Source organism: Lepidothrix coronata, unplaced genomic scaffold, assembly GCF_001604755.1.
Source record: "Lepidothrix coronata isolate B3197 unplaced genomic scaffold, Lepidothrix_coronata-1.0 Scaffold102, whole genome shotgun sequence".
Classification (NCBI taxonomy): Eukaryota; Metazoa; Chordata; class Aves; order Passeriformes; family Pipridae; genus Lepidothrix; species Lepidothrix coronata.
In genome coordinates this window covers 2,122,106-2,148,932 of record NW_016690282.1, presented here as the reverse complement: position 1 = coordinate 2,148,932, position 26,827 = coordinate 2,122,106, and the positions used below count along the sequence as shown (strand labels likewise).

The 26,827-nt window shown below is 41.4% G+C and overlaps 1 long non-coding RNA gene across 1 annotated transcript in view; it reads right to left on the bottom strand.

Annotated features, from left to right (window-relative positions):
• Window positions 1-417: 417 nt before the first annotated feature.
• Window positions 418-26,827, bottom strand: part of LOC108501532 — a 120,448-nt gene continuing 94,038 nt past the window's right edge. Inside the window, exon 3 of the long non-coding RNA XR_001876199.1 lies at window positions 418-659. This is a non-coding gene — a long non-coding RNA (uncharacterized LOC108501532). The remainder of the gene's footprint in view (window positions 660-26,827) is intronic.

Here is a 26,827-nt window from a genome sequence, read left to right as displayed (position 1 = left end):
GTTGTCATCCCTCATACTCCACCTGTGACACTTTTTTTGAACATTGAATGAAGTAGAACTGGGGAGTTCAGATAGCAGCATTATGATGTCACTTGGAAATGCATAAATAAAGGCAGATTAAATATTCTTTAAATATGGGAAGCCTTATTAGAGCTGACAGGAACATTAAGATGTCCCCGTCATTTGCTCGAAATGCAAAACAATAATGTGGTTCTTCACAGATGGGCTCATAAGCAAGGAAGCAAAGGTTTGTGGGAGGGCTTCTCTTTGTATAAGTTCAACACATATGCATGACAGGGACACCCAAGCCTTCAGACCAGAAGGCTTTCAGTCTGCATGTAGTGAAGAATAGAAGCCTCAGCACTAACTGACTCAGTATGATGATCCAGTTTTATTGTACCAGACTCTTTACTCAAGCACAAGTAGCCATATTTTCTAGAGGAATAACTGTCAGTCTGACCGTAGTTTAGATTAGAACACTATTCTTACAAAAATCCCAGGGGGTTGTGTTTGCTGGTGAGAATAGCAAAGACTTCTGTCACCTCAGGCTTTTCTAGTCACTTCAGGCTCCTGTGACATTTTGACAAGGGACATAATGATGTTTGGATCCAGAAGTTCATCCTCTTCTCATCCTGAAATCATGTCCACCCAAGAGGAATCTATAGCAAGAAGAGAAATGTGTGTCAGTTCTCTTCCTTTGAACATCTAGTGGATGCAGATAAAGATAAAATCAAGCATGTAGAAAATATTCTCATAAGGAATAGGGTCCTTTGAGTTCCCTTTTAGTATGAAGAACTGATAGATCTTTTCATATCCATTAATTGATCTTTCTTTCATCAAAACCTCTTAGACACTTGAAGGAAGTCACATCCAGTATGCTAGAGGCAATATTTTGTAGGTTGAGTTCTAGGAATAGCACAGCAGAGGCAACCCCATATACATATCTGTCCTCCCAGCACCTATTTATTTCATCAGCATTGCAAATCATGGATGCAGACGACAATTTAATACGGAAGGCAAACTAGGATTGGTTTGCTTGTGGACATGTCAAGTCAAAGTCTTGAGCAGTTCTAAGGATGGAGTTCACACAGTCTCTCAAGGAAATCTATTCCAACATCTGACCACTCTCACTGTGAAGTTTTCTTTCAGTTCAGTTGGATTTTCTCTTGTTGCAACTCGTTTCTTGTCCTTTTCCTGGGCACCACTGAGAAAAGTCCAGCATAGACTTCTCTACAATCTCGTTTCTGTTAATGGAAGACTTCAAGTTGCCCTTCCTCTTCTCCCAGCTAAACAAACCAGAGTCTCTACAGTCTTACCAACAAAGTGGTTACCCTTCACTAACATGTGTTGCTGACTTGCCTTGTCCTTGCTGTCCATCAGAACCAAGTCCTTTTCTGCAAGGCTGTCACTGAGCCAGTCAGTTCCCAGCCTGTGCTGTTGCATGGAGCTGTCATGTTCCAAATGCAGAACGAAGCATTTGCCCTTACTGAACTACAGGAAACTTTTGTCTGGCCATTCTTCCAGTTTATCAAAGTCCTTCTGAATGACAATTCTGTTGTCCAGTGTTTCAAGTAATCTACACAATTTGCCATCATCTGCAAACTCAGCAAGAATTCATTCTGACCCATTGTTGAGGTCATTAATGAAAATACTGCACAACATCTACCCCCTTACTGACCATCAGGGATCATAGCTGGTAACTGACTGTCAACTAGTTTTTGAACAGCTGACACTTAAACTGAACCCAGCAGTCTAGGTAGTTTCTCACACAGTTTTTAAGTTGTTCATTCAAACCGTATTTTTCTATAAAGATGTTATTTGAAACTGTAAAAGTCTCACTAAAGTCAAGGTGAGCAACATATAATTCTCTCCACTCATCCATAATCATGGATATATGTCATCAGAGAAAGCAATCAGTTTTGTTGGGATAACTTGGTAAATCCATGCTGGCTGTTCCCACTGACCTTGTTCTTCCTATGTCTGGGCATGGCTTCCAGAATGGTTTACTTCATAATCTTTCCAGAGACTGTGGACAGACCTGCAGTTTCATGTATCTTTTTTCCCCTTTTCTTATAAAAAACAGATGTACTTCTTTTTGTAATCTTAAGGAACTTCTTTGATCACTGTGAAATTTCAAAAACTATAGAGAGTAGCCTGCTCAGCAACCTTGGAAGTACCCCATCAGGACCCACTGGCTGTGTAGGTTTACTTTGCTTAAGTGGTCCTTATCTCCATCTTCCTCTGCTCCGGATATTACTCCTCTTCCTTCCTCCCCACACTCTGCCCTTGGCACTATTCTCTGGGAAGTCCTACAGAAAAATTTTTCAGTAAAATGCTACTCTCCAGATACACTGACAGTTTCAATTTCAGGCAAGTTTTGGCCTTCCACATCCTCTATACATGCTGCTCTTCTGTATTCTTCCTGTTTGTCCCTGTTTTCACCTTGCAAATGTTTCCTTTTCTTGTCTGGGCTTAGTTGGAAACTCCCACTGCAGCCAGGCCACCCTCCTGCCACACTTATTCATTTTCCTGAGGATTGGAATGGACCATTTTTGGGCTTTAAGAAGCTGGCTTGGAAGATAAGCCAACTAACAGTCAAGAGCCAGAGCCCTTTGCCTTGGCATGCTGCCTCCCAGGCAATCCTTATGTCAGTTCCCTGGACAAGCTGAAGTATGCTTTCATGTAGTGCAGGTTGGTAATGTCGCTGCTTGCCTTCATATCACTTGGAAATTTGCATGTTACCACCTTATAATCACTGCAGCTTTCATCATAAAACTGCTTTCTTTTTCCTGATCAATTGTTCTCTACCCAGATTTTCTGCTGGCTTGTCCAACACATCCATGAGTAAATTATCCTTAGCAACTCCAGAAACTCCTGAGTTGTTTGTGTCCAGCAATGTTCCTGCCCAAGCATGTGCTGAGTTGCTCCCCAGCTAGTAAGTCCCTAACCTGTATTGTTCCAAGAAGTTATTCCTTGCTTGACACAGGACTTTGTTCTTATTGAATTTCATAAGGTCCTCATTGGCTTATTCCTCCAGCCTGCATAGTCCCTTCTGAAAAGCAAATACTTTTGCCTCAGAAGTACATGCATTCCCACTCATATGGTGCAGGAATGCTCTACTAGCCATGGTTACTGCCTTCCTTCACACACACACACATATCCTGCTTTCATCTTCCTTCCAAAACAGTTGAAATGGAGATAATGGTGAGGCAATTCCATATGTTCTTATTATATATGACCTCATTAGCACATTTTTTTCCTGCAAAAAGAAATATCATCTTCAGACAATGAAATCTTGTTCTGGAAAAAATAAGTAGTTATTTTATAAAAAAGTGGTGTAGGAAAGGGGATTTTATCTTAGGATTTTTTTATTGTTCAATTTTTCTGAGAAAAAAAGAAAAGAGAAACAACAAAATGACAAGAAAAAAAAATAAAACAAAAGAAAAGCAATTGCTGTATTTCAAAGCCAGTGAAAATTAGACTTGGCCAAATGGAAATCATAATTCTTCTATTGCCCTGGTTGCTCAGACATGTGTAATAGGCTTGGCAAAGTGTCAAGGAAAAGAGGGGCCAAGCTGCAGTGTGTTTAGAAGAATCAAAAGGCTGCTTTGAAGAGAGGCAGAATTTCAGCACAGCTCAGAGGAGAGGAGTCTGAAGTTCATCTGCAGTTTACTCCTTACTAAGAGGATAGAAGAGGCAAAACACACACAATACAAAGACACTTTTCATCTTTGAAAGGGAAACAGTGCAGTCTTGCTAGATACACTTTGTTTCTTTTGATTTCGCATAGAGTGCTTTAAGCCAAAAGTACGTGGCAAAATTAAAAGCATGAGCAGATTGACTAGCTTTAAAAGCTGTAAAATGTGGACTCAGGCAGGTCATGGTGAAACACAGAACATGCAATAACACCCAAAATAGAAGTCAGAAAAAACACTGTGAGTCCAGTTCTCTTGCAGAAGGTATTTGTCAGAAATTAAATTGGCAGAAGTTTCCAGGTCTTTCATAATGCTTGCGTACTCCAAGCATAGGAGCTGACAGGTCCAGAAAGTTAAAATATTCACATTCTTTTTGAGAGAAACCCCAGGCTGAGAGCTTTGCTATCAAGAGAATCTGAGTCACAGGGCCTCATTACTGATGTAGCTTCAGCTTTGAGAGTAGAGGGACAGTGTTTTAGTGGTCTGTCATAGAGAATCTTTCCACATGCTTCTCATGAAATGGTGCTGTGAATGCCAAAAGGCACAGAAATGACCCAGCGTCAGGGAAAACCAAACTTACACAATGAGAATCTTAAGGAGGTGAACAGCTGTTTTACCTGAGAATGCAAAGATCTAGAAGTAGCTTTCCACTTGGGAAATCCCAGCATACCTTGTCGCACGAAACTGAAGTGATATACTGGGGGAAGGATAGTGTTTTATCCAGTTACTCACTCTCCTTCATGTGCCACAGGATGACAGTGAGTCACTATATGTTAGTCAATGATATGTTCTTAAGATCATTGCATAAGGGTGTTCATGCATATAAAGAACTTCTCATGATGGCACTAAATAGTAAGTACCATCTGCAATAGAATAGCTTTGGAGGTTGAAAGTAACCTTGCCATTTTCTAACAATGAGGTTGGCTAAACATTAAAGGAGCTTACTGGGCAAAGAAGCTGGATTGTCTTTGCTTGGGCTCTTTCAAGTCAGATTTGGTACATTTCAGAAAGATATTCTATTTGTTTGGGTTTTTTTTCTAATCCACCTTGAGGGGAGAAAAAACATTTCTGAGTATTTCTGAGGTCAGAATAATTGGTCAAAGGAGTAGTTCTTCAGTGCTTAGAGGATGGGAACTTAAGGTCCATGACAGCTCATTTAGATTTGTTTTTAAAAGCCAGCTTAGAATCATTGCTATGGGCATAGTCAGGAACTGGTGCAATACAGTCCACATAGTGAAACAGTGATTTCTAGCTGGCCCAGGACAGAAGATAGAGATTGGAACACCAAGTCCACACAGACTACATCTGTAATGTTCTTCTTTGTTAGGCTCTATAACACCACATCCTGGACCTTTTTCTGTCCTGCTGTTTTCTGATGTTTTCTACCAGTTCAGTTTTATCCTCTTCTTCTGACCTTGTACACCTGAGAGACTTTACATAAAACTAATTTGTTTAGTTCAAGTCCTCTGTGATATTTTAAGAAGGCAGTTCCTGACCACTGTTCTGTCAGAGGGAGGGAAAGCATTGCCATTAGAGTATGAAGAAAGCTGTTGTCTTCATACAAGAAAAATTGCAGGAGTTTGCAAATGAGATGTTGAAAATTTACAAAGAGGAGAAAGGAGCAGGAAAACATAGATACTGTCTTTCCATTCATATCCTCCTGCCCTTCCTCTCCTCCCTCCTCTTCCCCCTTTCTCCCTTATGGGTTATTTGGTGTATAAACAGCTTTTATTATGAATTTTGATGAGAACGTTAAAGTTGTTCTTTTGTCTTGTTTGACACATAACAACTTTCCAACAGAAAAGACTGCAAAACTCACAGGAAACTGTGGGGGTATTTGGGCTTGCCTTTACATTTGAAGTTGTGACCTCTGTTCTTGTAACATGTCACTTGTGAGTACCTTTATTTAATAAGCAGACAATTCATGTTTGGGAGTGACCTCAGAGGTGAAGTCCCATACAGAAGGTGTTACGCTGGTCTGTTCTCAGCACGTCAGAAGGGTATTAGCAACTGCAGCAAAGGTCACTTGTTCCTTACCGTCAGCACAAGAAACTCTGCTACCTGGGAATCTGACGAGTCTGATAAAATACGAATCAAAGTATAAGAAAAGCCAGATGAACATCCTTGAGCAGTTTCCTGCTGTAGTCCCTTCACAAAATTCCAGCAGCTGAAAAGGTGCTTGATTGAACCACATCCCTGAAGAAGAAGAGAGTTGCCAGCACTGCAGGGCCTGCTGCGACCCAGCTACTCCTGGCTGTGCTATGGCATCTGGAGGATCTACCACTGAATCCCTGGCAATGTGTTCTAACCATAGGCTGAGTTTTTGTGAATTAGCACATCCTGAAAAGTTGCTGAAATTAACTTTCATTCCGTTGTGCCTTCCAATGTAAGCTCAGTTTGAGGTGAACAGGAAAACCAGTCTCTTAAACAGAAGAAAATTAAACAGAGAAATCTAGGACCTGTTGTTCTACAGAAGGCATCTTACCTTTCCTTACCTACCTTACCCATCTAATTTCTTAAATTACATCCAGCCTCTCATTTGCATCCACTGCAAAGTATTCTTGGGGTAAAACCAAGCAGTTCTATGTTTGATGCCACTAAGGGCCAGATCTGGCTGCAGCCATACTGTGGTCCTAGCCTCACTGCAGAGCACCTGCATGCAGCCCATCTGCTTGTGCTGGGATGTGACTGCACCATAGTGTTTCATAGAAGACTCACACTGCACACTTTGTCACTCCTGTGACAAGGCACTTCCCACTCATACTGAACCTACTTTTAGTCCTTCTGACAATGCTCTATTTGCTCCTTGGACCAGATAGACTTTCCTGTGTTGCTTCTTGTTTGACCTGGGCAAAAGCAGATGTCACCTGCCCAATACATCATAGTGGGTGTCTGGATAATTTGTCTGCAGACAAGAACAAGACTGCTATCAGAAAAGGGGGACCAGATCACTGAAATTAGGTGACACACAGCCTCATTCTCCACTTCTACCCATCCAGTTTATTCAGCAAAAGTAACTTGCAAGAAAATAGACTTTTACAAATGTTCCTGAATTTCATCTGTCTTTTTAATAAGCTGGACTGCAACTCCATCTCCAAACATTCATCCAGGTTTGTCAGCATGGAATAACCTGGCTCAGAGCAGATAATTCTGTGATAACAGGTGAGGCAGAAAAATGCAAGATGAATCTGAAGGAGGAATCATTTGGGGGGACCAAACTATAATCCCCTTTGTTTATGTATTTCTCAGATCCTAATTCCACATGTGCATAATTTGCGTCAATAGAAGGAGCCAGCCAGAGAAAGGAAGAAATAAATAATATACAGTAATAAACAGCAATGACTGCACATCTTAAATATCCTTCCTCATGCACTCAGTCACAGAATGGATTTATTCAAAGCCAATTCAAGGCCTAGCACAAATTCTTATTTATCGCTCCGAGGGCTTTCCTCCCTCCCCCAGGGTGTAACAAAAGTCTGCTTGGTGGGGAACTGCTGTTTACATCCTACATATGCTAGGCATCATCCTCTAAATCCATGCTTACACAAAAGAATCTTGACAGTCTGGAACCCTGAACTTGGTGTTTATCCTAAACACGTGCATGCAACTATTTACACTGGAGAAATCCTTTAGAAGACAATAGCCACAGGTAATGTCGAGCTTTAGAATAGATGGGCATGGGAAAAGCTATAGAGTCTAAATGCTGTTTTCTCCTGTAGTTTCTGAGTGCTATAAAAATGTTTGGTGTGTACTTATAAGGAAATGTGCAATACTGTTCTGTAGTATATCTTGAGCTAGAAGAGCTAGAGGGCCATTAGAGCTGGTAACAGAGTGCTGTCTTGGCTGTAGACTTCTCTCCAGCTGAATTTCCTGATACTCTTCGATAGAATCACCATTTCAGGTACAATGTACAATTTTCATGTAAAGGTTTTCTTCTGCTGTTTTTTTTTAATTTTGATTTCCTTCTTCTCTCTCCCTAATCGAAAAAGACACATTTGTCTAAAATTACTATATTGTCTGTGTATTTCCTTCCTTTCTCCCTGCTTAAAATCTGCATTCCCAAATTAGGATTGGCATGATCTAATTAAGACAGACATAAGAGAGAGAGAAAGCTCAGAGAAAGTCTAGTTAGGAGTAACAGGAGGAGAACTGTGATTTTTGTTTTTTATTCCTGCTCAGGCATAATCTTAAAGACATGAAGCAACACACATGCCTACTCAAACAAGTTGTTAGCAAACTAATCGTGCATTACAAGACAGCAGAGCCACACTATGCTCATTATGCACTGTTTAAAGATGGGTTTAGTGCAGTCAGAAGGCAAATCAAACATGGCTAGACATAAGTTTGGATGGGGAAGATTGCCTCTTTCCTTTTAAGAGGCATAGGAGAAGTCATTTGCTTTAGCATCAGTCTGCCTTTATGAAAGACTGGAATACAGAGCCTGAATTGCCTATCTGCTCAACTCAAAGGGGCCTTCGAATAAGAGACTCCTCTCCTCAGTTCTCAAGAAAGGGAAGAAGGACTTTCTTAAGCAATCCATTCTTCTGCCTAGATAAAGTGGCAGGCAGCAAATAGCTAAAGGCATATGGCCATGCTGGTAATGGATATTTGCCACAAAAAAACAACTTCAAGGTGAACAGAAGTAGCAGATAGCTTTAAGAGTATATTCAGGGAGAACTTCCATCATTAAACACAGACTCAACACGTATGGGAAGTGGAGAACTGGATTGGCTGTGCATATGGTTACGTCACGTATATGAATATTTATGCTAAGAGACTGAAAGATGAGTATTTTATCTCAGAAGATACTTCTATTCTAATACAAATAGCCTACATATAGGGAAGACTCAAATAGATTTGTCCATTAACAGCAGACTTCATGTCTGGCAGCTATTCTGCTCATTTCAACAAGACAAAATTACTTTTGTAGATTTGCATGACCTTGTACTAAAACTACTTCAGTCATAAGAGGTTTTAGAATGTCTTTGGGGGAAAAAAAAGTTAAATTTATCATAGCTGTTTTGCAAGCGTTTGATAAATGAGATCCAGTCTTCACCATTCTAGGTAGCCTTGTGCTTCTACATGAGGATGTTCATACTCAAAAAGCTCAGCTTTAATCTAATAAACTCAGCCATGAAAGAAGTAGAAATTTCACCATAAAATGTGACTCCCCTAGATATCTTTCTATACATTCTTTCCTGTATGTGTGCTGCTTTTGTAGTATACACAATGAAGACTACAAAGATTCCAGTGAATGTTACTGTAAACTGTACAATAAGGTGTGATTTGTACCTGTAAATGCAGGCGTTTAATGCTGGGTTTAGACATTTTAGTGCATGAAAAACTTACTTTTTTGTTTTTTATTTTAAGATCAGGTTGTTCTCTATCTAGCTATTTATAGCCTCATGATATTGGAATATATAGAATGTCTTTTACATAAGGTGCTTTGTGCAAACATCTGTGCTTACAAAGGCACTTGTATTCCCCTTTCCTTATACACCATGGACAAAGCATGTGCAAGAACTAGACATCTTACACTGTGGTTTTCCTGTCTATATATGCACTGCTAGTCAGTCCAGGACCATTCCTAGTCTAGACAGACCTTGTAAGAAACAGTGAGATGGGAGATGGACTGGTGATAGAATTGCTGGGGAGGATGTGAGCAGGACTCTCTTCATCATGCCTCTGTGTTCCTTCACAGCCTTTCCTTGGTACCTCAGCTCATCGTCCATGGGAGGAATTCCTCTCCCCTGGTCTTAACAATGTGATACTGGCCATTTAAAGCTACATCATGCAAGTCACTGTCTGGTTTCTTGTGTCTTCTACAGAGAAGCTCCAACTGTCTAAGTATGAAAGCCTGCAAGGCAGACTTCCCTGAACCAGTGCACGTGCAGCTTCCCTTTTTACCTGGTGCTTCCTAGAGCTGGGAAGTGCTTATGGCTTGGTAGACTGTTATACAAGTGTAAGTAGTCTGTACACAAAGACCGGACTTGCACCCACTGTGTCCTGCTGTGAACAGCATTCCCCAGCCTCTGTCATTGTCACCATGCATTGAATAGAGAGTCATTAAAGTACATATATATTTCCTTAGATAACAAAGAGAAACACTGCAGCAGTTTGTGTATTATTTGTTCCCTGAGAGCAGGCGGCAAAATCATTTTGTGGCAGCCTCCAGGGAGAGAGCAGAGTTCTTTATAAGAAACCTTACAAAGGGCATTGCTGCCCCACCTGATTCCCAGTCCTCAGCACAAACAGGAGCATGGACCAAGAACCAGTCCATTACAATGCTGTTCCACTACACAGCCCCTCATGATTGACGGTGGATATCTTACTTGTCAGTACAGATATTTAGAGAGCTCAAATGATTGATGTCCATGGCCTAAAAAGATTCAGTACATTTGTTTTGTCCATTACGTTATTATCTTTCAGAAGTTCCCATCAGATTAACAACTTCAGTCAGAAAACAGTATATGTCCCATTTTTCCCCTTCCCCCCAAATGAGTTTTTAGCATAACAATCTAAGTTGTATCAATTAAAAAAAAAAAAAAAAAAAAAGACCATGGCTGCTGTTCAGTTTTTTCCATGCTGGCAGAGATCTATAAAGCTTTCTTTATAGACAAATGTGCAGTGTTAGTAAATATGGAAGGAACTTGCTATCATGGTTATCAACAGTCCTAGAAGTCCCAGCCAACATCAGAGCTCAACAGTATAGCAACATATGGTAAGACTATTTTCCCTCACAGGACTTAGTCCATCATCACCATTATTCTTGCAACAGAAACCTCATCTGTGTCATTTGCATAGGACTCCTGAAGTCTGTCTCGGGTACATGAGTCCTGGTCCAGCTATAACAGTTCTATGATCTCTGGGACTTTCAAGGCCTAAATAAAACTGTACTGGCAGCTCACTCACTCTGAACATGCACATCTCCAGTTCTCTACAGCAGGCTCAAGCCCAGAAGGCAATGCTTCCAGTCTCAGGTGTCTTCATTCCTGTCCCAAGGTACAGTAAGTAAAGCCCAGTTTCTTTTTCCGTCCCTCGTTCTTTTCTCTTTGCAGAGAGTGCTGCCCAAACATCTCCAGCTAAAGTTCTTCACCTTTGTAGAAACAAGTATACCTGCTCACTTGAGACAGTCATCTTGAATCAGTTCAGTCTGGAAGGGTAGCTTGTAATGTGTCCTAGAGATAGTAACAACAATATTCTGGGTATGCTGCATGCAGCATAATTTGATCCGCTTTTTTATCTGCAAGAGACAGAAGAAGGGCTTGAGTTATTTTATCTAACATGATGTATCTGCTCCAGCAATTTGATGGTGAACCACTGTTCAACAGCATGAGTTTAAATAGTTTGCAATGAAACACAGTCTTTTCAGGTGACTGATTCCTGTTTTTTCTTTTTAATATAGCATGGTGATGGAAAAATATGTCAAAATAGTAGCCTGTTGAAAAGGCCGAAAATCAGTTGATCTGTATTTAAATTTCAGATTACAAAAGTGCACTTGGTACTGTGGGTTGTTATGTGGTAATATCTGGTTTCTAAAAATCCAGGCATTACAATTTTGAGACATCTATCAAACTCATCAAACAGTTCAGAGTCATTAGATACTGCAGATACTCTTAATGAGAGACAGTTTAAACAGTACCAGAAGCTTAACATAATATGGGATTTTCGGCATAAACATTTCTTAAAAATGTTGTGCATATCCACTAAGGGAAGCATCTTTCCTGAATGGTTGTGAGGGTGGGAGGTACCTCTGTAATCGTAAAAGATGGTCACTCCATCCTAGACAGGCACACGTATGTGAAAAAACATGACCCTGGTCTTCCTGGAAAGGGGGAAGGTGTGAAGTATCTGGTTTGGGGCAAAAGGGCATCAAGCAGCTACAGCAAGTGTAGTAGCTCACACAGCCAACACTAGTGGCAGGTATTATGCAAATGTCTCAGGGGAGACTCCCAGGCTCCAGTGAGCAAAAATGGTACCATGAAGATGCACTTTGAGCAACTCGGCCTAGTGGAAGGTGTCCCTGCCCATGGCAGGGGGACTGTAAGTAGGTGAGCTTTAAGGTCTCTTCCAACCCAAACCATTATATAGACTCTATGATTAGCTCAGTCACACAGCATGGTCTCCTGAATGACCAGTCCCTCCTAGAAAGCTAAAGACAAAAGAAAAAAAAAAAGCAGATGCCTAACAAACAGAACGAAATGTGTGTTCTGTGCTAGACACCTGAGTGGAGTGGGAGTACACACAGATGGAAGAAAATGTGTTTGCAGAGGACATGGGGAAACCCAGCAACAACTGAAAGAGGAAACAGCCAAAATGCATGTGCGTATTACTCTTCCTGCAGCTATTTCAAATGCTTCTTTCTTCACAGAGAAGGAGGCTGTGCAGAAAATGAATTTTTCCCCCTGAAAGTTGTGGGGAGAATGAGGCTGCCACTGACTTCCATCCTCCGCTATGGAGTGTAATTGTGCCCAGGGCCAGGCAGCTGCTGCCTCCTGCCTCTAAATGGAAAGGAAGCAGTACTCATATTTTTAAGGAGGATTTTGTCTGAAGCAAAATAGACTAGTTGCAAAACATACAAAAAGAGGTAAATGAGAAAGTTCTCAACTCTCCTCTTCACGTTGGAAGGAGAAGGAAAACATCAGAGAGACAGACAGCCAGCCAGCTGCAGCTCGGTCTTGCCTATCTCTTTCTTCTGCTCTGAGGTTTGACTGAGTAGTGTCATCAGGATACCACACTTGCCCTTACTGACCAGGTTAGCAGTCACCATGAACAAGTATCCATCCCTAAAAGTGCCATATGGCTCAGCAGTGTTCTGTTTAAATTACTCTTACAAAATGTGTCAATTTCTGTGCTGTGTCACCTTGTGCTGTGTGTCTATGCTACAGAGGTTTTGAAGCACTCTGGGAATGGGACATCTGTTCCTTATCTAATGTTTTCTTCACTCCGTGGCTCATCTGTCATTCCTGGTTCATCCGCCTCTCACCTAGGACAGACTCTGCTCCTTCCTGCTCTCTTCAATTCTTCACCAACACAAACAGTGAAGTGTGACCCTGAGGTCATGGAAAACAGCTTTATAACACTGACCCTAAACCAGGAGTGTCCTGAGCTACCACAAGCTGTTACAAAATGCCATGAAGATCTTCATGATATGGTGTTGTAAGCAGATAATCAAATTGCAGCTTAAACTTACATCACCTCACAGTGTGATTGAAGCTGACAAGACCATGACCAAGGAAATGGACCTTGTATTACTGACAGCATGAAAATGGTCAACAAGACTATGTATTCACAAGGCTTAGGACCTTCCTGTATTCAACATAACCCATTGTTTTTGTGGGTAGATTCTGCTCCCACAGAGGGGCAGAGGACATATTGGCCCGATACCTGATGCCACCTTCTGCTGTGGGCTGCTAGTGGTGGGAAGTCCCAGCAATGTCATGAGCGTGCTGAGGAAGGCATGGGAACACAAGGCTCCAAGTGGTGAGCCTGGGGAGGGTTGGCCAGGTACTGGCATGTCTGTCTTGCACACAGCAGTGGAAATCGTGGAGAGGTTTCATTTAATGCACTGCAGCTGTTGGAGTACGTAGGAGCACTGGAGCATTTAGGAGCACTACCTCAGTTTCTCTCTTAGCAGCAGGGAAGGCTGTAAGCAGGTGAAAGACTCTTCCTTTAAGAGACTGTGCAGGGAAACTATATCTGCTATGGCTTGGTAAAAAGTAAACCAATAATCATTTAATGTCTGATGGCATAAAAGTTCAACTGCACAACCTTTTATTCTCTTATTTATCAGCACTGTTGAATGAGGAATCAAACTTTTTATTAATGCAATTTAATAAGCTAAACACAATGCAAACTCTTTAGTAAATGGTTTTATATAAAATATTAATACCTTCTAGCAAAGTGGGCTGCCCTGATAATTAGAAAAATTGGTTTATTGGCAATAAACTGTGCACCCACAGATGCCATTTATTTTCAAATCCAAGAAAAACAAACCATTTAAAAATAGGGCCAAATTCCCCTTTTCAGGCAGCTGGAGACAAGAGGATTTCTCATGTTTCCCTCTTTTACATGTTATTCATACACCTGCCCTAAGCAGGGAAGCTGGAATTCTGACCACCTGCAAACCCTCTAAGAAAGTGGAGACTTTAGCTCCACAGAAAAATCGTTTCTTCTCCATGCTCCAAGGTTTGAGCTTCTCCCTGCCAAAGCAGTGTGTGTATTGAGTTGAGAAAAGATTGAACAAAATCAGCTAAAGCTGCTCTAAGGCAGCTTAAGTTAAGGGTGCTAGTCAGGTGTGTGTAAAACAGTCAACCTCATTGAGATAAACCGCAACTTCTCCATCCTCCTCTGCATCAACCAATTGTTTGTGGCCCGTCATCACACAAGGTTTCCCCACCACTCTGTCTTGTTCTCAATATATGACAATAATTTTCAGAGTAGAAAAGATGATTGTTCTTGCAAGGTCTTGCACATTGCACAACAATTCTGTAGACCAGTTTGGTACTGTAAGAAACAGTGAGGCAGATTTGGGATATTTATATTATTAGGAAAATTACTTTTCCTAAAGACTAATATTGCTCCAAGTCCCTCTGTCTGTGAAAAAAATATATGGAAATCCTTCTGATAATATTTGAATACAAGATTATTTCTTGCTGGGAATTCTGCACCAAAAAATAAATAAGTATGGACGTCTACATAGCTTCCTTTGAAGTTTGATAGCAGACACTTCCTAAAGTGGGGGGGGGAGGCTATCTGATTTCTATACTGGCAAAACCAGTATCTCTCCTTCCTTCTCTCTTTCATTTCTGTGGCCTTTTGATTGACCTCTCTTTTTCAGGCACAGAGGCTACAAATAGCAAAAGTTTGAAACAAATTTTAAGACATTGCTATGCCCTGCAGCTTCTCAGTAGCTTCTCTCTCAATGGGCTCTTGGAGGGGCTGCTGGATCAATGCCCTCACTGCCAGGGCTGTGGCTTCCTTTTGTGTTCTGAGCTGTGATAGCTCTTAAGGGAGTGTGTGGAGACTGCCCCTACAGAGGCTAGGGCTACACATAAAGTGGCTTCCAAGTTTTAGATCTCTTCCCAGCATCTGTTTCATCTTGATGGATTTGCGACCTCTCCTGCCAGACCAGCATCCACTTTCCTTTCCATTTCCTGGGTACTACCAACCTGTCAGCCTCACCTCTGGGCCTGGGAAGATCATGGAGCAGATCCTCCTAGGAGCTATGATAAAGCATGTGGAGAACAGGGAGGTGATACGGGATAGCCAGCACAGCTTCCTCAAGGGCGAGTCTTGCCTGACCAACCTAGTGGCCTTCTGTGATGGAGTAACTACATCAGTGGGCAAGAGAAGGGCTACAGACATCATCTGTCTGCACTGCTGTGAGGTATTTAATATGGTCCCCCACGACGTCCTTCTCTCTAAATTGGAGAGAGATGGATTTGATGGATGGACTGTTCAGTGACTAAGGAATTGGCTGGATGGTCACATTCAGAGGGAATGGTCAGTGTCTTAATATCCAGATGGAAATCAGTGACAAGTGGTGTCCCTCAGAGGTCTGTACTGGGACCAGTACTATTTAATATCTTCATCAATGACATAGACAGTGGGATCAAGTGGACCCTCAGTAAGTTTGCAGATGACACCAAGCTCAGTGGTGAGGCTGACACACCTGAGGGATGGGATACCATGCAGAGGGACCTGGATAAGTTTGAGAAGTGGGTCTATGGGAAACTCATGAGATTTAACAAGGACAATTTCAAGGTCCTTCATATCGGTTGTGCCAGGTCCCTGTATGCATACAGGTTGGGTGGTGAAAAGTTTGAGAGAGGTCAAGTGGAGAAGGACTTGGTGTACTGGTGGATGAAAAAGTGGACATGAGCTATGACTGTGTGCTCACAGTTGAGAAAGCCAGCCATATCCTGGGCTGCATCATAAGAAGCATGAGCAGCAGGTGAAGGGACGTGATTTTGCCCCTCTGCTCTGCGAGATCCCTCATGGAGTGCTGCATCCAGCTCTGGGGTCCTCAGCAGAGGAGAGGCACAAACCTCTTAGAGTGAGTCCAGAGGAGGGCCATAAAGATGATTAGAGGGATGTCCTACAATAACAGGTTGAGAGCAGGCATTGTTCAGCATGGAAAAGAAAAGGAACCTTATTGCAGGCTTCCAGTACTTTAAGGGGGCTTGTAAGAAAGATGGGGATGAACTTTTTAGCAGGCCTGTTGTGATAGGACAAGGGCTAATATTTTTAAATGAAAAGAGGGTAGATTTAGACTAGCTATAAGGAAAAAGAATGAAGGTGGCAACACACTGGAACAAGTTGCCCAGAGAGATGGTGGATGCTCTGTCCTTGAAAACATTCAAGATCAGGTTGGATGGGGCTCTGAGCAACCCAACCTAGTTGAAGATGTCCCTGTTCATTGCAGAGAGATTGGACTAGGTGACCTTCAAAGGTCCCTTCCAACCCAAACCATTCTATGATTTTATATAAACACACTGAGGGTTCCTCTAGTACTGAAAATATTCCTTCCCTCCAGTATACACATGAGCAACCCTTAAGATGCTGTAGCATACAGCAGTGTCTTCAGAACTATCCACAGAAGGTTCAGACTACCCACAGAGCAGTGGACAAGTTTATATTGCTACCCTGAAAGAGCATTCACTGGGTCCTCACTGTCTGTGTCGATGGAATGACCACTGCACATTTGACACAGGAGAGTTCATGGGTCAGAAGTGCAACAGCTGCCACACTGGGAGATCTACATTTAATTCCTTGCCTCACAACCCAAACTAGTCATAGTACAACCCTGTCTCATGCACTGTCAGGCAGAAGCACTCTGGTCACCAGTGTTTCCTCCTGCAGTATTCCTCTCTTTTCCATATTAGTGTTAAAGATGTGTACCATGACTTCTTATTTCTTCCACCCAGAAAAATGGAGACAACTTCAGGTCACAGGGGATAGAAACAGGTGGTCCTTTGACTATCATAATCTGCTATATCTCTAGCAGCACCTTGACTCCTTCTCATGACTTACTGGATAAAAAGAAATTCTTCTTGTCTCCAGCCATGCTGAACACACACCAGTCTTTTTGCAGGTGCATTGACTTTTCAAATCGCCATAATGACTTTTACAGAGGAAGCTCCCACAGCTCTCCATTCATTTCTTTATTTACCTTCTGTGACCTTTTCCCAGTTCATCTCCTGGAATTCCTCTTCCTTCCTCTTCCCATTTTCCTCTCCAAATGACATCGGCCATCTCTCTGTGCCTAATTATGCTCAAACCACGGCTGTTGCAAAAGCTTTTTCCCCTTGTATCTCCCACCATCTGGAACAGTCCCTTTTTCTTGTTGTTGTTTCTGCCTCGCTGCTTCTCCATCTATTTTAAAATCTCATCTGAAAACTTCTCTGCTCCCATGCCTATGCCTCTTAATTTCCCTCTCCCTCTGCTATTATGTATTATTTAACTTTGATAAGTACCTTGGGATACCATTCTATGAATCAAATTCTACTAAATAAAGCTGTACTCCACTATCAGCAGAGCTTACCTAAACTGTTTGCTTTCCCACTTGGTCTTCAGTAAACAGCAGACCTCCCCATGAGGATAGCAAACTGCATTATGCTGATGACCACCCACTAACTGGAAAGAGAAGGGCTGCAGAGCTGTCTGGCAGATTTGTGAGTAACACAGCAGCTGCTCTGAGCCAGAGCCCTTGAGGTGGAGCACACCTCGGCAGGAGGGGTAGGAGCAATCCCTGGGAAACTTGGGGGAAGGCAAGGGAGCAATGCAAAATGTTGTGAGATTGCAGAGCTTATTAATTAAGACTCACTGATTGGCTCAGCTTTTCTCAGATCTCATGTATGCGTGTAAATACCTGAGGCAGATACCTGGCACGAGGTGCAGATCTAAGCATTGCTGCAAATAGGCTCAAAAAAGCAGAGCTATAACCTGCTCAGCTCAAAAGTTTTGAGCCAGGAGAGGTGCACAGAGGGCAGCTTGATGCAGTTATGTGGCTAGTGGGGGTTATTCCTTCCTTTACATTGATTCTCATCTGCTTTCCTTTAGCTTTGAACTATTAAAAAAAAAAAAGAAAGAAAGAAAGATAATAATAACAATTAAAAAAAAAGAAAAAAGAAAAAATAACAACAGCATAGATTTTGAGGTCCTCTGACACTTTGTGAGACAGATGCCATTTATCAGTGAGCAATTTGTAATGACTTTCTCATACCAGCCCTGGATCCTAAAGCAATCTCTTCTGCATCTCTTATATTCTGCATCCACTGTCTGAAGACAAGGTGGACAGGACAATCATACATGTTCTTCATCACAGTAATAGAAATTCTCAGTCCTAAATTTGCCTCAAATTTCAGAGCATTGACCACTTTCCCGGGCCACCCTCTGTAGAAGGTAAAAGTGTTGTGGCAGGACACATGTCAGGGACAGTGGGAGAAAGAGGAGGTGGGTTGCTTTTGGTTAAACCTAAGTCTTCTCTGGAAACTTCTGGTGAAGGGTAACACACATCAGAAGAGGGGAGGTAGTGGTGCTGTGTGGCTTACTGATTTAGTAAAAAATAGCCTACCCACGGGATCTGCAGAGCAAGAGACATTCTGATAAACTGATTAGAAATTAATTCTGAATAATAACCACTCTTTTGAGAAAATAATAAACTTGTTTCTGAAAAAATGAAGAGTAAAAGAGGCTAAATTTATTGAATAAATAACTTGCTATGAATTATTCACTCAGCTTTAGCGCTTACAGCTATTACATTAAAATATTCCCCTATTTAACATATAGTGCAAACTAATAACAATTAAAGTCAGAAGTGGAGGAATGTTCTCAGCAAGCCACACTAAGGATTGCTATATAACTTACCCACAGTGGAATGACCATTTATTAATTTGCAAACACGTGCAGCCTAATTGGCCGTTTACAGCCATCAGCCAATCAAAGTGCTGGGATTCACATAGAGATAGTGCAGTTATTTCTCACTATTAAGAAAATTCTATTTCTTCTGGCCCTGCATGGTGCCCATGCCAGCCAGACCACTGCCTGCCTGTAATTCTCCCAGCCAGATATACAGGGTGAACCCTCAGTTCCATCAGTCTCATCACACTTTCTTGTCTCCAAGCAGGGCAGATGAGCAGTCAGCTGACCTGAGTGCCACACTCCTTGAGTCCTGTTCTACCAGATGAAAAATATTGTTGTGCAGAGAGAAGGCAAAACCACTACCTAAATAAAACTAGCTTGAGTAGCTTATTTATGTTTTGTGCCAGTTTCTGAAAACAGTGTGAGAGTGAGCAGAGCTGTGCTAGAGCAGCCAGGTGAGCATATCTTTGTAAACACACTGCAGTGTTCCCCACTTAGCTTGGTTTCATTGTGTCCAGAGCTAAGAAACGCCAAGGTTGAAAGAATTTATTTCCTATAAAAATTTCAGCCTTCAGGTTCCAAATTTATTTAGCTCAAGATGTGGTAATGACCAGCTCATAAACAGGAACTATACCTTCTGGTACTGATCTACTTAATAGAAGTTTATTGGATAGCATTGACCATAATGATAACTAAAACAGATATATAGCCCCATTACATGAGGTTTAGTCTTCAACAGCCATGACTCTATCTAGCAACTTTAGTGTAAGTTTTATCCCCCCTCTTCAGTACTTTACAGCCTTTTGTTCTTTCCTTCCTCTTCTCCAGATCCTGGTGCTTTCTGTAGTGATGTTACAACAGCACTTTAGCTATCTGAAAATACAGCACTAATAAAAGTGCCATGAATAAAGGGAACATAAGCTCTCACATCATCATTCTGGTTTCTTGCCTTGATCTCTCTAACCACTTCACATTCCCTTTGCTGGGTACTCTTTTGCTTAGCAACCATCCTTCTCTTCAGAAGCAAAGGAAAAATACTTTTTTTGTTGATAGACACAAAAAAATATGGCTATAATAGTCGATTTGAACCACCTAATCTTAAGAAGAGCAACAAAGCAGTGACAAGGGAAGTAGACCTTGGGAACAAAGATCAGTTCCTTACTAGTACAGTTTTGTGTGAAACAGAGTAATTAGGTGCCTAAACACTTCTGAGGGTCACAGCTTTAGTTTCTTTCCATTCATTTTTAAAACACAAATTATTTTCCCATTTCTTTAAGTGGATTGTGAGGATAAATACATGGAGATCATGAGATATTTGGATACCACAGTTAAGAGAATAAGCTGATTGCTATGTGTGTTTTCTTATCCTGTTTTGTTTTTTTGGGTTGCTGGTTTTTTTCCCAGTGCCTAACATTATATCTTCAGCCAGGCTCTGTAAGAGGAAAATAGGTGGTTTTTTTCTATGAAAGCTTCATCCTGATTCTTTGCTGCTGTTTCATAAACTGAAATTTATTTTTGGATCCCTTATAGTGTTCTCACTGTTGTACCTGGATGTTTACCTAAGTCATATGGGTAACCACTTCTGTCTTTAACTTCATCAGTTCTCATTAACATCCCGTGGCAATGAGATCTGTCAATCAGTTTGTTTTACAGGAAAAGGGCGTGGGGGTTAGCAGTCTTAAATCTTTTGCCTTCCATATTTGCAAATTATCCTTTTGTCTTTGTACACAAACCCAGCTCTGTATCTTCTTTAATTGGCACGTTGATATTTTGTTTAATTTAGTACAATTTACTTTGAGAAGACAACCTTTCCTTTGTTTAACTTATATTTGCTTAGCTAATTTTATTTACAAATATGATGTTACTGCAAATTTTGAGCAAAGCTCTATTTTTATTCTGTTCACTCGGAGGAATTCCAGTCTTCCACTTGCTTATAAATACCGTTAGTTTCTGAGAAAAGAGGTATCTCAGGTCTCAATACATCGTTTTAGACAGAGCTTCTAGAACTAAACCTTATCCAGAGGGTTTACACCATTTGTGAAAGGAGCTGTAACAGCTCCAGTAATACTTTCTAGCCCGTACTTCACACCCCTGCATGTCTAGCTCGGCTTCTATAAATCACTGCTTCATGGGGAACAGAATTCTTCGCGGGATCATCCACACTGACACTCGACTGCTCTCAGGTGGTTCTGGTTTTTTTATCCAGCAGCCTCTTCTGACCATCTGTGGGTTATCTGACTCTGATGCTCAGTGAACAGATCCTTTTCCTCTCTGCAGCCTCCATTTGCAACAGGAGAGGATGAGCAGGAGATCCTTGCTCAGCACACACACGTGCCCTTTTCTCCCTCTGCAAGATTATGGCAAGAGGCAGCCACTGCTGCAGTTTGTCAGCTGTAGCTCTTTTGGAGCAAGAAAATCAGCTAATTACATTGTTTGTACTAAGACCACCAAAGGGAAAAAAAAACAAAGCACCCAACAACACAAACCTGAACTCTTGCTCAAAAGAAGCATTGAGAGTCAAAAAATAGAGTTCATTAAAGCAAAGTAATATCCTAAATAAAGCTAATGTACTCTCTCCTGTTCCAATGAGCTTCATGAATAATGGATAAACAAAGCTTCATCTGCTTTAATTAATCTGGTTTCAAAATTAATTTGACCCAACACAAAATTAGCAGTCAATTTAGAGCTTTGGTTGCTCAACAGGTTCAGGCTACACAAAGAGTGGGTTAGCAGAAAGAGCTGCAAACAACAAAGGGCAATATTTTATTCCCTGAAGTAAGATGCTTGGTTAATTAATACACAGCTAAGGTGGGGAATGCATTTCCCTTGCCAAAAGCTAACTTTACTGTGATGTTTTATTTGTAAATTTGGGATCTTTGGCTCAGATCTTCTTGCCTGTTCCAGAAAATTCCTAAATTTTCTTTAATCAATATTTATCCTCTTTGGGAGAGTCTTGCATTGATACAGAACTGATGCTGCTGCCTTTTTTTAACACAGTCCCTTCTTCTGAAGCACAGAGTTGGCTCGGGGAGACAAAACTCTGCGCAACTGCTGTGTGATTCTTGCTTGGTGTGGCTTGGCCCTCCAGGTAGGAAACTTGCTGACACACTAAAGCAACTGTCAGACTACTCTGATTTAAAATGTTTGTGAAACTTTCTTTCTCTTTCATCAGAGAATGTGACTTGCATCAGCTTTGGAACTCTACTCAGTCTCCATACTACTCAGCAAAATTCTTATGGCTGTCCTTCCCAGCAGCTGAGAGATCCTCTGGTAGAAAGATGGCTCAGCTTTTTCCCCAGCCATGTCCCTGGCACAGATGATCTAGGAAGACTGTAAATCCCCTAACTTTTCTTCATGTGTTTAAAGGATTCCCCATTCAAAGATGACTCATAGGTCTGCCTTTAGATTAGCTTTGCCCCACAACACATGTAAAACTCTTTCTGTGGAATAAAAGACCAATATAATAATAAAAGATTGGTTCGGGCTTACTGGAATTGAGGAGGTGAAGCACCTAATGCTTAAACACCACTAGTGCTAAAAAGTTTCACACATTTGTCAAGTTTGCATTACAACTGGTTTCTCAGCCAGTCACTGACATCACTGGCCTTGTGATGATATATAAGGTTACTCTGTAAGAGTTAGAAAAAATAATTTCTACCTGCCTGTGTTGTGCTCCAGTTGTCAGTATGCAGCTTGTAGGAGTTTTGCTTTGTGGTTTTATGCAGTGTAACCGTTGCTATTTGAGCTGTTGCTGTATGGTATCCCTGAGGAAAAGGGAGTGATTGCATCCTTTAAATGCCTTCATGCAGTCAGCCTCAGTCTTTGGTGATAAAGTCTGGAGAACAGCTGAAATTCACATAAATTAATTACTTTAGATTATTGGTGTCATAGGTAAGCATACATGAATGACTTGCTATTGCAGATCTAAAAGAAATACTTGAAGGTGATGAACCCCTGTTTACCCTGATGCTTCCGAGAAAGGATTTAAATGAGTGAGATAATATTATACTGGGACCAATGGACAACAGTAATAAATCCATGTTCCTTCAAAATTATTTTGCCGTAAGAGCTTATGATTCTTTTACAAAGAAAAAAAGGTGAGAATTTTCAGTTTTTAAGAGTAATTGTCACAAAGAGTTAGGATTCTTCAAGGACTGGAGAAAGAAATATATTTGCATTAAAAAAGCAAGAAAAACAAACTGCTTCTGACTCTTTTCTCCCAAGTAATTTGAGCAAGGAATAGTATGAAACAAGTTTTGAAGAAAGTGAAATGGCTCTGAAGTGGACTGAGTTCAAACATTATTGAAGATCCCTTCCAAACCAAACAATGAAGAGAAGGGATACTAAGCAAATTTGCAGATGATACAAAACTGGGAGGAGCTGTTGACTCCCTTGAAAGCAGGGAGGCCCTGCAGAGAGACCTCGACAAATTAGACGACTGGGCAATCACCGACTGTATGAAGTGCAACAAGTGCCAGATTCTGCACTTGGGATGAGGCAACCCTGAATTTACATACAGACTGGGGAATGAGATGCTGGAAAGCAGTGCCACGGAAAGGGACCTGGGGGTCCTGGTCCATGGCAAGTTGAACATGAGTTAGCAGTGCCCTGGCAGCCAGGAGGGCCAACCATGTCCTGGGGGGCATCAGGCAAAGTATCGCCAGCCTGCTCTGCACTGGGGCGACCTCACCTTGAATATTGTGTGCAGTTTTGGTCACCACAATATAAGAAAGATATTAAGCTCTTAGAGAGCACCCAAAGGAGGGCAACCAAGATGGTGAAGGGCCTTGAGGGGAAGCCGTATGAGGAGCGGCTGAGAGCACTTGGTCTGCTCAGCCTGGAGAACAGGAGACTGAGGAGAGACCTTATCGCAGTTACAACTTCCTTGTGAGGGGAAGAGGAGGCACAGACACTAATTCTTCTCTGTGGTGACCAGTGACAGGACCTGAGGGACTGGCCTGAAGTTGTGTCAGGGGAGGTTTAGGTTGGATATTAGAAAACAGTTCTTCACCCAGAGAGCATGATTGGGCACTGAAACAGGGTCCCCAGGGAAGTGGTCACAGCACCAAGCCTGACAGAGTTCAAGAAATGTTTGAACATGCTCTCAGGCACATGCTGAGACTCTTAGGAATGGGTGGAAGGCTAAGAGTTGGACTTGCCCACTAATGTAGTCACTGTTGCCATCAAAAGGATGGCTTTGTTAGGGAAAAGAAAGTTGATGGTTTCTCCTCCATAGATTTACGGGGCAGAAGAGGTAGTCCAATCCTGATGTTTTCTTCACATATACGCGCGCGCGCACACACACACTGGTTTGCTTCTAGTAGAAATGATAATCCATACTATGCAATGCTTGCTGATTTTGTGCTTACAGTCAGTCCCCACCCATTTTCCACCTGGTGGTCAGGTCCCCCATCTGCATGACTATGGCTGAAAGGCATGGAGCATAGTGGGAAGGGAAGAGGAAAAGATAGAAAGGATTCTTTATTAAATATCAGACAGTGTGTGGGGACAGCTAGTTCCTCGCAGGCGTAAATTAAAAGGGCTGCTCTGTCATACTGCAGCAGCCAGAAGGCTACTACAATAGCCAGTGATCAGCAATGTACAGGGAAGTTGTATTCTGCAACTACTTGTATCAAATAGGAAGCAGCTTCCTACTTCTTATCCCACCAAAATATCCCCCTTCCTTGGAGCAGAAATAGCACAGCAAGTGAAACATGTGAATAAGTGCTTGGAGAGGCTGTTCTGCAATCATGGCCTTACAGAAAATATCCGTTAGCCTTGCTTAGGAAATGTCCAAGATTCTCAGGACACCAGTCAGGTGGGATTTTACCCTATTGACAGAGCATCATCCATGTCTGCTCCTTAGAAGGAAGAGGTAATGGTACATCTGTAGAATTCAGCGGCTGCTTACTAATGAGTGCCAAGGGTACAGGAGGAGATTGTGTTGATCTATTATTTGAGAATTTTTGAGCCACCTGGAAAAATCAACAACCTTTTTCAAAGACCGAAGTACTTTCAAATCTGGGTACTTATAATTAGTTGCCTGTAAACAGTTCACTTTCAAATAGATAGTTTTGATCCATTTTTGATGATTTATTCAAACCTGCAGCTCATTTGAGACTCTACTACTGTGGCATTCGACTTCCTCACCTCATCATTATCCCTGAAAAAGTAGTTACTAATGACTATTGACACTTGTCAGATTGCCTTTATTTTTAAGTGCCTGAGTGGAAGCTTTCAGTCTCCTGAACAAGGTGATAACATCAGATGATGCCTTGCCATGGTCTGTGTGCAGGGTTAGCTTGCCGCTAATGAAAGAAAAGTTGAGCTTTGCCTCAATATGTGAAGGCTGAGAGATCACACATTAATTCAAATTTGCCACAGGGCAGGAATATGCAGGAACAATTGCCTTGACTCAGCTACTGAGCAGCCCAGACACCTTTAAAAAATTTAAAAGAGGAGCACAGCACATTTAGAAAAGGAGGTTCCTGTCAGTTTCCCCAAATGGATCCCCTTATCTCAGATTCAGGCCTTGATCATGTGTAACTGTCCTAAGTCTTTGTTGTTCACTTACCTATGTCTAACTTGCATCTCTGCATTGGAATCTTCTGCTGAGTTTTATGCTTACTGCCAGTCTGTTAGGGGCACTCCCTCTGAACTTACCTGAATTAATTGGAGTTTTGCTGTTGTTTTTTCAGGATAATCCTTCTCCCAATGGCAAGTTGTGGCTTCTCCAAGGCTTATAAAAGTTTCTTCCAAATTTTTATAGTTAAGTACTAAATGGGACTGATATGAATGCTGTAGCTAAAGTAAAACTCTCAGAGAGGGAGTTTTCTTGCATTTTGATGTTGTATGGGGGTTTTCTGGGGACATTTTGGGTACATAAGGAAAAAGTCAGTGCTAGGGTAAAGAGCTAAGTTTAAAGAACTAAGCCAATATTTTTTTTGGTGCATGAAGGACAAGCCAAGGGGGAGAAGCCATTCATTTTCTGTGGGTAGCGAGGATTCGGTTGAGGGATTCACTCAAACCGTTGATAAACTCCACAATGGACTGTAGAAAGAATTTCCCTGAAATTCTACCTATCAAAAGTGGTAACTTTTGTTATGCTTTTCAATAGCCTATTTAAACAGAAGAATCTCATGAAAGGAAGGTGGCGATGCAATAAAGATGCAGAAAAGCTACATAAATAAGAAAAAGAAAACTAAAATTAAAAAAAAGTTAGTGCGTTAGATGAAGTATTATGCAGAATTTTTATTTTTAACCACACTTGAGGACATGTCAAATGTCTGTGCAGTACTGCAGACATCTCCAGCTGAACAGTCTGGCAACTTCTCCTTGTCTAGGACAGACAAAGTTTCAAAAGTTGTATGTTCTTGGACTCATGCCACCTTACTCTAATTCCTCCTGAGAGGATAAAGCAGGTGACTGACAAGGTTGATAAGACTTTGATATTAAATTCTTGCAATTTCCAGACTTTTCCTGCTAATATAACACTGGGTTTGCTCTCCTATTGAGCTGCTAAGTCAATTGCTGTGTCTTAACACTGTTACCAATAATTTGCCAGGCTTTTTGAATTTCTTGATGGTATCACTAAGATATAGAGTTGCAGAATATTGTCTTGTCTAGTCCTAACTTGTGAAGATGGAGGAAGAACTGTACAAGCTGATACATCAGCAGTTCCAGTGTGTCGTATCTCTGGGCAAGAACCTCCAGCAAATGAACAGATCTTATGCTCTGCTGAATTATATCCACAATGCTTTCTTGTCCATGATCTGGAAATTCCTTCTAGCATAGAAACAAGGACAAAATTAGAATGCCGCTTGCAGTTGTTGTTTAGGCATTCACTTACTGTAGTTAATGCAGTTGTTATTAATGGACTTTTTCAGGATGTCCTACTATACATCTCCAATTCCGTAGCTTGTTATACTTGTTGGATGTGGTGTTAGTCCAGTTCCAAGGCTTGAAGTCCATATCCTGCAATTAAGTATCACTCAGTATGTTCCGCTGGACCTAGCACTGATTTTTGGTATAGGACTAAAGATGTTAAGACTTTATTCCTCACTAGCTCCTATTGACAACTGCAATTTCTGTGGTTCTCTCCTTATTTCCTCTGCTCAGTATCATCTTATGAATCCATCCGTACTGAATCTGGCTGGAATGGAGTAAATTTTCTTCATAGCAGCCTGTACAAGTGCTATGTTTTGGATTTCTGATTAAAATGGCATTGATAACACACCAGTGTTCAGCTATTGCTGCAGTGCTTGCAC